This window comes from Zonotrichia leucophrys, chromosome 25 (assembly GCF_028769735.1).
Source record: "Zonotrichia leucophrys gambelii isolate GWCS_2022_RI chromosome 25, RI_Zleu_2.0, whole genome shotgun sequence".
NCBI classification, from domain to species: domain Eukaryota; kingdom Metazoa; phylum Chordata; class Aves; order Passeriformes; family Passerellidae; genus Zonotrichia; species Zonotrichia leucophrys.
This window is the reverse complement of record NC_088194.1, coordinates 3,724,756-3,737,984: the sequence shown is the minus strand read 5'-3', so window position 1 is coordinate 3,737,984 and position 13,229 is coordinate 3,724,756. Positions and strand designations below refer to the sequence as shown.

At 48.9% G+C, this 13,229-nt stretch overlaps 1 long non-coding RNA gene across 1 annotated transcript; it reads right to left on the bottom strand.

Annotated features, from left to right (window-relative positions):
• Positions 1-5,037: 5,037 nt before the first annotated feature.
• Positions 5,038-7,631, bottom strand: LOC135457722 (uncharacterized). The gene is made up of 3 exons (XR_010442761.1): positions 7,591-7,631; positions 6,734-6,834; positions 5,038-5,140 (listed from the first exon to the last, which is right to left on the bottom strand). It is a non-coding gene; the product is annotated as an uncharacterized LOC135457722 (long non-coding RNA).
• Positions 7,632-13,229: the final 5,598 nt, after the last annotated feature.

The following is a 13,229-nucleotide window of genomic DNA, read 5'->3' as shown; positions in this document are numbered from 1 at the left end:
AGCTGAAGGTTTTGGGAGCGTCCTCCTCGCCTCTGCTGAATTTTTAGGAAAAACGAGCTGAAATTTGGGATTTTTTGGAGGACTTGAAGGTTTTGGGAGCGTCCTCCTCGCCTCTGATGATTTTTTAGGAAAAACGAGCGGAAATCTGGGGGTTTTGGAAGGGCTGAATTTTTTGGAAGTGTCCTCCTCGCCTCTGCTGATTTTTTTAGGAAAAACGAGCTGAAATTTGGGATTTTTTGGAGGACTTGAAGGTTTTGGGAGCGTCCTCCTCGCCTCTGCTGATTTTTTAGGAAAAACGAGCGGAAATCTGGGGGTTTTGGAAGGGCTGAAGGTTTTGGGAGCGTCCTCCTCGCCTCTGCTGATTTTTTAGGAAAAACGAGCGGAAATCTGGGATTTTGAGGAGCTGAAGGTTTTGGGAGCGTCCTCCTCGCCTCTGCTGATTTTTTAGGAAAAACGAGCGGAAATTTGGGATTTTTTTGGAGGAGCTGAAGATCGAATTGAGGTTTTGGGAGGGTTTTTTTTTTTGGGTGGGTTTTGCTGCTCCTGGGGGGGATCCACATCCCAAATTCCAGCGGGAGCTTCCTGGAGCAATCCTGGATCCGTGACCCTGAGGAACCCCAGGAAATCTCAGCGAGATCCTTCAGGAACGTCCCTCAAAGGAGGCGATCCCACAGAATTCCCATCGGGATGCAAAAAAAACAAAAAAAAAAAAAAAAAATTTTCATTTTTTCGCCTTCTCCTGGTTTTGTTTCTAAGGTCACAAATACCTCACGGATGGATTTGGGATTTCATTCCCAATTTTTTTGGTTTTTCTCCCCGCTCCAGCTCCCACCTCCACCCTGGTGGGGCCGGAAGTGCCGGATTTCATTCCAGGAGTTTTGGGGTCGCGTTTTTTGGGGTCGATTTTGTCCTAAGCACTAAAAAAAGGGGAGTTTGGAGCCAGGGGAGGCTTCCCCAGTAAGCACCAGTAGCAAAATGGGGGGATCCACCCCCTACCCGAATTCCAGGAAATTCCTGGGTTTTTTTGGGAATTTTGGGGGGAATTTCGAGGGAATTTGTACTGGGAGCCCATTTTGGGCCATTTTCCTGCAAAAAAAAAAAAAAAAAAAAAAAAGGGGGGGTGGGTTGGATCTTCCTGTGAGGGGTGGGGAGTTCTCAATTCCATTTGGGAATTTTGGGAGATCAGAATTCCCTCTTTTGGTTCCGTTTTTGGGGTCGGGTTTGGATTTTGTTTTCCCGCAGAGCCGAGGTTTCTGTGCATGCGTGTAGAAAGTTGTAAAATGTCAAATTAATGGTTTTTAATATATAAAGAAAGCTTGGATTTTCCCGGAGTTTTGCAGTGGATCGGAGCGTTCCGGCAGTGGTAGGAATTTTTTTTTCCGTTGGTGTTTGGTTGGTTTTTTCGGGCTTTTTTTTTTTTGTTTTATTTTATTTTATTTTTTTTTTCATAGAGGAACTAAAATTGTACAATTTTGTGGTTTTTTTAATAAAATAAATCTGTTTTGGAATTTTTTTTTCTTTTTTTAATTTATTTCGGCTCGGGGGCTGTGGGGCCAAGGATTTGGGGTTGTGGGGCCGAGGATTTGGGGTTGTGGGGCCAAGGATTTGGGATTTATTAGGCCAGAGATTTGGGGCGTTTGTCACTAAATTTTAGGAATCTATGGGGCCAAAATTTTGGGATCTACGAGGCCAAAATTTTGGGATTTATGGGGCCAAAACCTTGGGATTTTTGGGATCAAAACCTTGGGATTTTTGGGGCCAAAACCTTGGGATTTTTGGGGTCAAAACCTTGGGATTTTTGGGGCCAAACCTTGGGATTTTTGGGATCAAACCTTGGGATTTTTGGGGCCAAAACTTGGGATTTATGGGGCCAAAACTTTGGGATTTTGGGGCCAAAACCTTGGGATTTTTGGGGCCAAACCTTGGGATTTTTGGGGCCAAAACCTTGGGATTTTTGGGGCCAAACCTTGGGATTTATGGGGCCAAAACCTTGGGATTTTTGGGGCCAAACCTTGGGATTTTTGGGGCCAAACCTTGGGATTTTTGGGGCCAAAACTTTGGGATTTTTGGGGCCAAACCTTGGGATTTTTGGGGCAAAACCTTGGGATTTATGGGGCCAAAACCTTGGGATTTTTGGGGCCAAACCTTGGGATTTTTGGGATCAAAACCTTGGGATTTTTGGGGCAAAACCTTGGGATTTTTGGGATCAAAACCTTGGGATTTTTGGGGCAAAACCTTGGGATCTCTGGGGCCAAATGCATGGCGGATATGGGGCCGAGGATTTGGGGTTGTGGGGCCAAGGATTTGGGATTTTTTAGGCCAGAGATTTGGGGTGTTTGTCACTAAATTTTAGGAATCTATGGGGCCAAAATTTTGGGATCTACGAGGCCAAAATTTTGGGATTTATGGGGCCAAAACCTTGGGATTTTTGGGGCCAAACCTTGGGATTTTTGGGGCCAAACCTTGGGATTTATGGGGCCAAAACTTTGGGATTTTTGGGGCCAAACCTTGGGATTTATGGGGCCAAAATTTTGGGATCTACAAGGCCAAAATTTTGGGATTTATGGGGCCAAAACCTTGGGATTTTTGGGGCCAAAACCTTGGGATTTTTGGGGCCAAACCTTGGGATTTATGGGGCCAAAACCTTGGGATTTTTGGGGCCAAAACTTTGGGATTTTTGGGGCCAAAACTTTGGGATTTTTGGGGCAAAACCTTGGGATTTTTGGGATCAAAACCTTGGGATTTTTGGGGCAAAACCTTGGGATCTCTGGGGCCAAATGCATGGCGGATATGGGGCCGAGGATTTGGGGTTGTGGGGCCGAGGATTTGGGATTTTTTAGGCCAGAGATTTGGGGCGTTTGTCACTAAATTTTAGGAATCTATGGGGCCAAAATTTTGGGATCTACAAGGCCAAAATTTTGGGATTTATGGGGCCAAAACCTTGGGATTTTTGGGGCCAAACCTTGGGATTTTTGGGGTCAAAACCTTGGGATTTTTGGGGCCAAACCTTGGGATTTATGGGGCCAAAACTTTGGGATTTTTGGGGCCAAACCTTGGGATTTTTGGGGCCAAAACCTTGGGATTTTTGGGGCCAAACCTTGGGATTTTTGGGGCCAAACCTTGGGATTTTTGGGATCAAAACCTTGGGATTTTTGGGGCAAAACCTTGGGATTTTTGGGGCCAAAACCTTGGGATTTTTGGGGCCAAAACCTTGGGATTTTTGGGGCCAAACCTTGGGATTTTGGGGCCAAACCTTGGGATTTTTGGGGCCAAACCTTGGGATTTTTGGGGCCAAAACCTTGGGATTTTTGGGGCCAAATCATGGGTTTATGGGGCCAGAATTTGGGAGTTGTGGGGCCAAGAATTGGGATTTTTGAGCCAAATTTGGGATTTTGTGCACAAACTTTGGAATCTATGGGGCCAAAATTTTGGGATTCAAGGCCAAAACTTGGGATTTATGGGGCCAAAACTTGGGATTTTTGGGGCCAAACCTTGGGATTTTGGGGCACAAACCTTGGGATTTTTGGGCCAAACCTTGGGATTTTGTGGGCCAAACCTTGGGATTTATGGGGCCAAAACTTGGGATTTTTGGGGCCAAACCTTGGGATTTTGGCCAAACCTTGGATTTTGGGCCAAAACTTTGGGATTTTTGGGCCAAACTTGGGATTTTGGGCAACTTGGGATTTTGGGGCCAAAACCTTGGGATTTATGGGGCCAAAACCTTGGGATTTTGGGCCAAAACTTTGGGATTTTGGGGCAAAACCTTGGGATTTATGGGGCCAAAACCTTGGGATTTTGGGGCCAAACCTTGGATTTTTGGGATCAAACCTGGGATTTTTGGGGCAAAACCTTGGGATTTTTGGGGCCAAAACCTTGGGATTTTGGGCAAACCTGGATTTTTGGGGCCAAAACCTTGGGATTTTTGGGCCAAACTTGGATTTTGGGGCCAAAACCTTGGGATTTTTGGGATCAAAACCTTGGGATTTTTGGGGCAAAACCTTGGGATTTTTGGGGCCAAAACCTTGGGATTTTTGGGGCCAAACCTTGGGATTTTTGGGGCCAAAACCTTGGGATTTTTGGGGCAAAACCTTGGGATTTTTGGGGCCAAAACCTGGGATTTTTGGGGCCAAACCCTGGGATTTTTGGGGCCAAAACCTTGGATTTTTGGGCCAAACTTGGATTTTTGGGGCCAAACCTTGGGATTTTGGGCCAAAACCTTGGGATTTTTGGGGCCAAACCTTGGGATTTTTGGGGCAAAACCTTGGGATTTTGGGGCCAAACTTGGGATTTGGGCCAAACCTTGGATTTGGGGCCAAAACTTTGGATTTGGGGCCAACTGGGATTTGGCAAACTGGATTTTGGGGTCAAACCTTGGATTTTGGGCCAAACTGGATTTGGGGCAAGCTTGTTTGGCCAAATTTTGGATATGGCAATTGGATTTGGGGCCAAAATTGTTTGGGCACTACTATGGCCAAAATTTGGGATTTATGGGGCCAAAACCTTGGGATTTTTGGGGCCAAAACCTTGGGATTTTTGGGGCAAAACTTGGGATTTTTGGGGCCAAAACCTGGATTTGGGAAACCTTGATTTTGGGGCAAAACCTTGGGATTTTTGGGGCAAAACCTTGGGATTTTTGGGGCCAAAACTTTGGGATTTTTGGGGCCAAACCTTGGGATTTTTGGGGCCAAACCTTGGGATTTTTGGGCCAAAACCTTGGGATTTTTGGGGCCAAACCTTGGGATTTATGGGGCCAAAACTTTGGGATTTTTGGGGCCAAACCTTGGGATTTTTGGGGCCAAAACCTTGGGATTTTTGGGATCAAAACCTTGGGATTTTTGGGGCCAAACCTTGGGATTTTTGGGATCAAAACCTTGGGATTTTTGGGGTCAATGCCCAGCTCCTTTTGTGCTCATCCCACCCCCAAATCCCCCCAGAACTGCCCCAAAACCACGGAGGAAAAACATCAGAGTGGGCTGCGTGTCCTGGCAGAGAAATTCCAAGGATTTTTGGGATAAAATCCCACTTTTTGTGCTGTTCCTCGTGCAGAGGGGCCTTGGGGTGCCCTCGTGTCCCCAGGGTGGGGTCGGGACCCACTGGGGCCACCCCGGGACCCTCAGGAGCCTCCCGGGGCCGAGTCCGGCTGGGGAGGAGAAAATCGGGAATTGGAGAATCTGGAATTTTCCCTTTTTCCCCAAAAATCGTTCCCTTATCTGAGGAATTCCCATTTTTCAGGAATTGTCCCTTTATGCCAGGAATTCCCTTTATCCTGGGAATTTTCCCTTTTTCCCCAGGAATTTTCCCTTTTCCCCAGGAATTTTCCCTTTTCCCAGGAATTTTCCTTTTTTCCCAGGAAATCCCATTTGCCCAGGAATTCAATTTTTTCCCAGGAATTTTCCCTTTTCCCCAGGAATTTTCCCATTTCCCCAGGAATTCCATTTCCCCGGGAATTTTCCCTTTTCCCAGGAATTTTCCTTTCCCCAGGAATTCCATTTTTTCCCAGGAATTTTCTCTTTTTCCCCAGGAATTTTCCCTTTTCCCCAGGAATTCCCATTTTCCCAGGAATTTTCCCTTTTCCCCAGGAATTTTCCTTTTTTCCCAGGAAATCCCATTTCCCCAGGAATTTTCCCTTTTCCCAGGAATTTTCCTTTTTTCCCAGGAAATTCCATTTCCCCAGGAATTTCCCCTTTATCCCAGGAATTTTTCCTTTATCCCAGGAATTTTCCCATTTTCCCAGGAATTTCCCCTTTATCCCAGGAATTTCCCCATTTTCCCAGGAATTTCCCATTTTCCCAGGAATTTCCCCTTTATCCCAGGAATTTCCCCTTTTTCCCAGGAATTTTCCTTTTTCCCCAGGAAATTCCATTTCCCCAGGAATTTTCCCTTTTCCCAGGAATTTTCCCTTTTCCCCAGGAATTCCATTTCCCAGGAATTTTCCCTTTTCCCAGGAATTTTCCTTTTTTCCCAGGAAATCCCATTTGCCCAGGAATTCCATTTTTTCCCAGGAATTTTCCCTTTTCCCCAGGAATTTTCCCAGGAATTTTCCCTTTTCCCAGGAATTTTCCCAGAATTTTCCTTTTTTCCCAGGAAATTCCATTTCCCAGGAATTTTCCCTTTTCCCAGGAATTTTCCTTTTTTTCCCAGGAAATCCCATTTCCCCAGGAATTTTCCCTTTTCCCAGGAATTTTCCCTTTTCCCCAGGAATTTTCCCTTTTTCCCAGGAATTTTCCCATTTCCCCAGGAATTCCATTTCCCAGGAATTTTCCCTTTTCCCCAGGAATTTTCCCAGGAATTTTCCTTTTTTTCCCAGGAAATTCCATTTTCCCAGGAATTTTCCCTTTTCCCCAGGAATTTTCCTATTTTCCCAGGAATTTTCCCTTTTCCCCAGGAATTCCCATTTTCCCGAGTAATTTTCCCTTTTCCCCAGGAATTTTCCCTTTTCCCAGGAATTCCATTTCCCCCGGGAATTTTCCCTTTTCCCCAGGAATTTTCCCATTTCCCCCGGAATTCCCATTTTCCCAGGAATTGTCCCTTTTCCCCAGGAATTTTCCCAGGAATTTTCCTTTTCCCCAGGAATTTTCCCATTTCCCCAGGAATTTTCCTTTTTTCCCAGGAAATCCCATTTTTCCCAGGAATTTTCCCTTTTTTCCCAGGAATTTTCCCTTTTTCCCAGGAAATTCCATTTCCCCAGGAATTTTCCCTTTTTCCCAGGAATTTTCCCTTTTCCCAGCAGTACCGGGGGCTGGGGGGGCTCTGGCCGGTCCAAGGGGGTCTCGGTCTCCTCCGGGATTTTTGGGGTGGGGTCGTGGATGTGGGGCTGGACCAGAACCCCCAAATCTGCAAGGGAAGGGTCGGGATGAGAGCTGGGAATCTCCGGGATTTGGGAATTCTGGGAATTTCAGAATTGGAAATTCTGGAAATTCTGGTTGGGATGGGAGGAGTTTTAGGATCATCCCAATCCTGGGAATGGGACATTCCCACCATCCAAACTGAATTGGGAACTTCCAGGATGGATAAAAAATATCCCAGGAAAAATTAAATATCCCCATAAAATTAAATATCCTAGAAAAAAAAAAAAAAAAAACCAAAAAACAACCAATACAACAAAATATCCCGATAAAATAAAATATAAAAGAAAATATCCCTGTAAAATTAAAGCCTCCCAATAAAATTGAATATCCCAGAAAAAATAAAATATCCCAGTAAGATTAAATATCCCAGAAAAAAATCAAACCTCCCAATAAAATTGAATATCTCAGAAAAAAAATATAAAACGTCTCAATAAAACTGAATATTCAAGGAAAAAATTAAATATCCCAATGAAATGAAATATCCCAGAAATAAAATCCCAATAAAATGAAATGAAATATAAAAGAAAATATCCCGGTAAAATCAAAATACCCCAATAAAATCAAATGCACAATTAGAAAAATACCCCCAAAAAATTAAAACAAAATAAAATGAAATATAATGAAATAAAATAAAATAAAATAAAATAAAATAAAATAAAATAAAATAAAATAAAATAAAATAAAATAAAATAAAATAAAATAAAATACAACCAAACTTCCCAGTCAAACCCGCAGGGCTCACCTGAGGAGTCGCTGCCGCTCGTGGCCCTGTCCAGGATCCCTGGGACCAGAACAGACCCAAAATCTGAATTTTCCACCCCAAATCCCCTTCGGAAAACCCCAAAAGCAGCAGAGCCCCAGTTTGGGTTTGGAGCGGGAAAAAAAACCCCAAAACCCCAAAAATTTGTGGAGAAGGAAAGGGCAGAGGTGACCCCAAAAGAGGCAAATTTGGGGTCAGATGGGAATTTTGGGAATTTTGGGATGAATTTTGGGAATTTTGGAGCACAGGGGAACCTCCCAGCCCTGAGCAGTGACCATGGGAGGGTTTTTGGGATCAGGATCCCCCTGATGGTGCTGCACCCCAAAAAGGGACATTTTGGGGCATTTTTGGAGGTTTTGGGGTTTTGACTTCTGGATCTTTTTGGGGCATTTCTGATTATTTTGGGGTTGTGGCCTCTGGATCTTTTGGGGTTTCGATTTCTGGATCTTTTTGGGGCATTTCTAATGATTTTGGGGTTGTGGCCTCTGGGGGTTTTGGGGTTGTGACTTCTGGATCTTTTGGGGCATTTCTGACAATTCTGGGGTTTTGACGTCTGGATTTTTTTTAGGGGCATTTCTGATTATTTTGGGGTTGTGGCTTCTGGATGTTTTGGGGTTGTGGCTTCTGGGGATTTTAGGATTTTGACTTCTGGATCTTTCGGGGCCATTTCTAATGATTTTGGGGTTGTGGCCTCTGGATCTTTTGGGGTTTTGATTTCTGGATCTTTTTGGGGCATTTCTAATGATTTTGGGGTTGTGACTTCTGGATCTTTTGGGGTTTTGGGGTTCTGACTTCTGGATCTTTTGGGACATTTCTGATTATTTTGGGGGTTTTGACTTCTGGATCTTTTGGGACATTTCTGATTATTTTGGGGTTTGATCGATCTGGTGGAGATTTGTTTGGGTGTTATTTGGGGTTTTGACTTCTGGATCTTTTGGGACATTTCTGATTATTTTGGGGTTTTGACTTCTGGATCTTTTGGGGTCTCTGGTTTTGGGGTTGCCCGGCCTTCTGGACTTTCTGTGATTTTTGGGCCTGACTTTGTCTTTTTTTGGTGGGCAAAAGCTCTGCCATTTTGGGCGCGCCCGAGTTTGGGGGGACCTACCGTCTGGCCTCCCGAGGAGTCTGAGGGACAGGGCCGACCAAATGACGGGGGACACCCCCAGAAGGTGCAGTGCCCAGGTCTGTGGACAAGTACACCGGGGGCACCCCCACAGAGTTGCCATCGCCTAGGTGGTGCACAATCCCCAGACGTGACAATCCCACAGAGTTGTCACACATCCCCCATAGGGGTGACAAATCCCCCGAGACAGTGACAAATCCCCCAGAGTTGTGACAGGTCCCCCAGGAGGGTGACAAATCCCCCGAGACAGTGACAAATGACAAATCCCCCAGGAGGGTGACAAGTCCCCACGGGGGTGGCACACACCCCTCAAGAGGGTGACAGATCCTCCAGGGGCGGCGTCACCTCCTCGTGATGGTGACAAATCTCTGGGGACAATGATGAACCTCTGGGGACAGTGCCACCTCCCCACGATGGTGACAAATTCTGGGGACAGCGCCACCTCCCTGGGGACAGTGCCAACTCCCTGGGGACAGTGCCACCTCCCTGGGGACAGTGCCATGCCCCATCAATGGTGACAATCCCCTGGTGACAATGTCACCTCCCTGGGGACAGTGCCACCTCCCCACGATGGTGACAAATTCTGGGGACAGTGCCACCCCCCTGGGGACAGTGCCATGCCCCATCAATGGTGACAATGCCACCTCCCTGGGGACAGTGCCATGCCCCATCAATGGTGACAATCCCCTGGGGACAGTGCCACCTCCCTGGGGACAATGCCACACCCCTGGGGACAGTGCCACCTCCCTGGGGACAATGCCACCTCCCTGGGGACAGTGCCACCTCCCTGGGGACAGTGCCATGTCCCATCAATGGTGACAATCCCCTGGGGACAATGTCACCTCCCTGGGGACAGTGCCACCTCCCTGGGGACAGTGCCACCTCCCAGGGGACAGTGCCATGCCCCATCAATGGTGACAATCCCCTGGTGACAATACCACCTCCCTGGGGACAGTGCCATGCCCCATCAATGGTGACAATCCCCTGGTGACAATGTCACCTCCCTGGGGACAATGCCACCTCCCTGGGGACAGTGCCACCTTCCAGGGGACAGTGCCACCTCCCTGGGGACAATGCCACCTCCCTGGGGACAGTGCCATGTCCCATCAATGGTGACAATGTCACCTCCCTGGGGACAGTGCCACCTCCCTGGGGACAATGCCACCTCCCTGGGGACAGTGCCATGTCCCATCAATGGTGACAATCCCCTGGTGACAATGTCACCTCCCTGGGGACAGTGCCACCTCCCTGGGGACAGTGCCACCTCCCTGGGGACAGTGCCACCTCCCTGGGGACAGTGCCATGCCCCATCAATGGTGACAATGTCACCTCCTTGGGGACAATGCCACCTCCCTGGGGACAATGCCATGCCCCATCAATGGTGACAATCCCCTGGGGACAATGCCACCTCCCTGGGGACAGTGCCACCTCCCTGGGGACAGTGCCACCTCCCTGGGGACAGTGCCATGTCCCATCAATGGTGACAATCCCCTGGTGACAATGTCACCTCCCTGGGGACAATGCCACCCCCCTGGGGACAGTGCCACCTCCCTGGGGACAGTGCCATGCCCCATCAATGGTGACAGTGATGTCACCTCCCTGGGGACAGCGCCACCTCCCTCCCTTCCCCTGGAACTCACGGCTCTGGTTCCCCGCCGGTGTCACCGCGAGGTCCCCGAGGCTCCCAGGAGGGCTCGTGGTGACCCTCGGCCACGTTGTCACCGTGTCCCCGTCCGCGGTGGCCGCGCTGGGGTGTCCTGGTGGCTCCAGGGGTTCCGGTGTCCCCTCCGGGGTCTCCTCGGTGACATTCCCGTTGTTCCCGTTGTTCCCGTTGTTCCCAGTGTTCCCGTTCCCCGACTCCTCTTCCTGGAAGCCCAGGGCTGGGGATTTGTGGGGTTTGGGATTTGTCCATTCTGCCCCAAATTCCGGGCTCAGGAAGGGGAATGTCCACCCCAGTGTCCCCTCAGGGGACGTGGGACAGGGTGTGGGGACAGCGCCAGAGGGTGAAAGGTCAGGAGGGCCCCAAAAGGAAATTTTGGGGAAGAGGAGAGGGAGGGAAATCCCGGGAATTGTGAGGGAGCGGGGATGGGATCCCAGGAGATCCAGGATCACCCTGATCCTAAATGCAATTCCTTGGTTATTCCCACCAGGAAAAGCTCCAGGAACTGCCCCAAAATCCCCACCTGTGTCCGCAGGCCTGGGCTGGGAGAGGTGGAATTTCCAGGTGGGATTTGGGGTGGAAATCCGGGAAATTCTGCCCCAAAGGGTTTTGGGGTCCTGGAACAGCTCCAAGGGATGATCCCAACCCCAAAACCTCCAGGAGGGATTGGAAAGCACTCCCAGATACCGGGCGGGATTTGGGAATTTGGGGATTTTGGGGATTTGGGGATTTTGGGAGGGCCAGGGGCTGGGTTGGATGATCCGTGCAGGTTTTTCCACCTCAGGAGGTCCCACAGCTCTCCGAGGGGGCTGAGCTCGAGCGGAGCAGCGGCCCCACATCCTGTGGGGTTCACACCTCACCCCGACAACGAAAACCCCAAATCTGTCGGGTTCGCACGGTGGAAAATGGGGGCTGGGGCTGAGCTGAGGCCGTCCCGAAACCCAGGGGGGTTTGGGGTCGTGCCACCAGCAGGGAATTATAAAATACCCCAAAAAAACCCAAAATATCCCAAAATATCCCAAAACATCCCCATTTGGGGCATGGAATTGGGGGACTTGAGGTGGAAGGACCCACCAGGATCATCCAAGTCCCGTTTGAGATCAAAACCAACAAAACCAACCCAAAACGGTCCAAAAGCCCCTCCTGATGCTCTGGGATGGATTTGGGGAGCTGGGACAGCTCAGAAGACCCCAAAACCCTGATGGGAGCACAAACCACGCTCAGCAAAGCCGGCCTCAACCCAAACCTGAGCTTAACCCCCAGGAAAAGCCCTCCAGGGACCTCCCTGCGCTGCACCCGCTGCCTTCAGCCCCTTCCTCTTCCTCATCCTCCTGATCGGAGCCCCCCGAGCCCCCCGGCCCCACTCACCGGCCCCGGAGCAGAGCAGGGCGAGGCAGAGCCCCCCGAAGCCCCTCGGGCCCATCCTGCCCCGCCCGGCCCCTCGGAGCCGCCGCCCTTCCCCTTTCGGCGCAGGAAGCGGCGGTTGGTGAGCAAAGGTGGTGAAATCGGGGGAGGAACGGGTGAAAAACGTCCCCGAGGTCCTTCCTCCACCCCATGGGCCATCTCTCCATCCATGGGTCATCTCTCCACCCCATGGATTCATTTCTCCGTCCCATGGATCCGTTTCTCCTTCCCATGGGGTTATTCTTCCATCCCATAGAATTTCTCCATTCCATGGAGAAATCAAATGGATTTATTTCTCCACCCCATGGGTCATCTCTCCACCCCATGGATTCATTTCTCCATCCCATGGATCCGTTTCTCCGTCCCATGGATCCGTTTCTCCTTGCCATGAGTTTACTCTTCCATCCCATAGGATTGCTTCTCCATTCCATGGAGAAATCCAATGGAATTATTTCTCCACCCCATGGATCATCTATCCAATCCATGGATCATCTCTCCATCCCATGGATCGTTCCTCCACCCCATGGATTTATTTGCCCACCCCATGGATCATTTCTCTACCCCATGGAATTATTTTTCCATCCCATAGGATTGCTTCTCCACTCCATGGAGAAATCCAATGGCTTTATTTCTCCACCCCATGGGCCATCTCTCCATCCATGGGTCATCTCTCCACCCCATGGATTCATTTCTCCACCCCATGGATTCATTTCTCCGTCCCATGGATCCGTTTCTCCTTGCCATGGGGTTATTCTTCCATCCCATAGAATTTCTCCATTCCATGGAGAAATCAAATGGATTTATTTCTCCACCCCATGGATCATCTCTCCATCCCATGGATCGTTCCTCCACCCCATGGATTTATTTGCCCACCCCATGGATCATTTCTCTACCCCATGGAATTATTTTTCCATCCCATAGGATTGCTTCTCCATTCCATGGAGAAATCCAATGGATTTATTTCTCCACCCCATGGGTCCTCTCTCCAATCCATGGATCTGTTTCTCCACCCTATGGAATTTGTTTCTCCACCCCACGGATTTATTTGCCCACCTCATGGATTCATCTCTCTTCACCCCATTGAATTATTTTTCCATCCCACAGAATCGTTTCTCCGTTCCATGGAAAATCCCCATGGATCCGTTTTTCCACCCCATGGATCACTTCTCCACTCCATGGAATTATTTCTCCGCCCTATAGAATTTTTTTCTCCGCCCCATGGATTTACCTGCCCCCCACCCCAAGGATCATCTCTTGGAATTCTCAAAAGGAACCAATAATTCCCCACGGAATTATTTTTCCACCCCGTAGAATCATTCCTCCATTCCATGGAGAAATCCCATGCATTCATTTCTCCACCCATGGAATTATTTCTCCACCCCATGGATTCCTTTTTCTATGGGAAGGGGCAGGGAAAGGGTTGGAGGTCTGGGC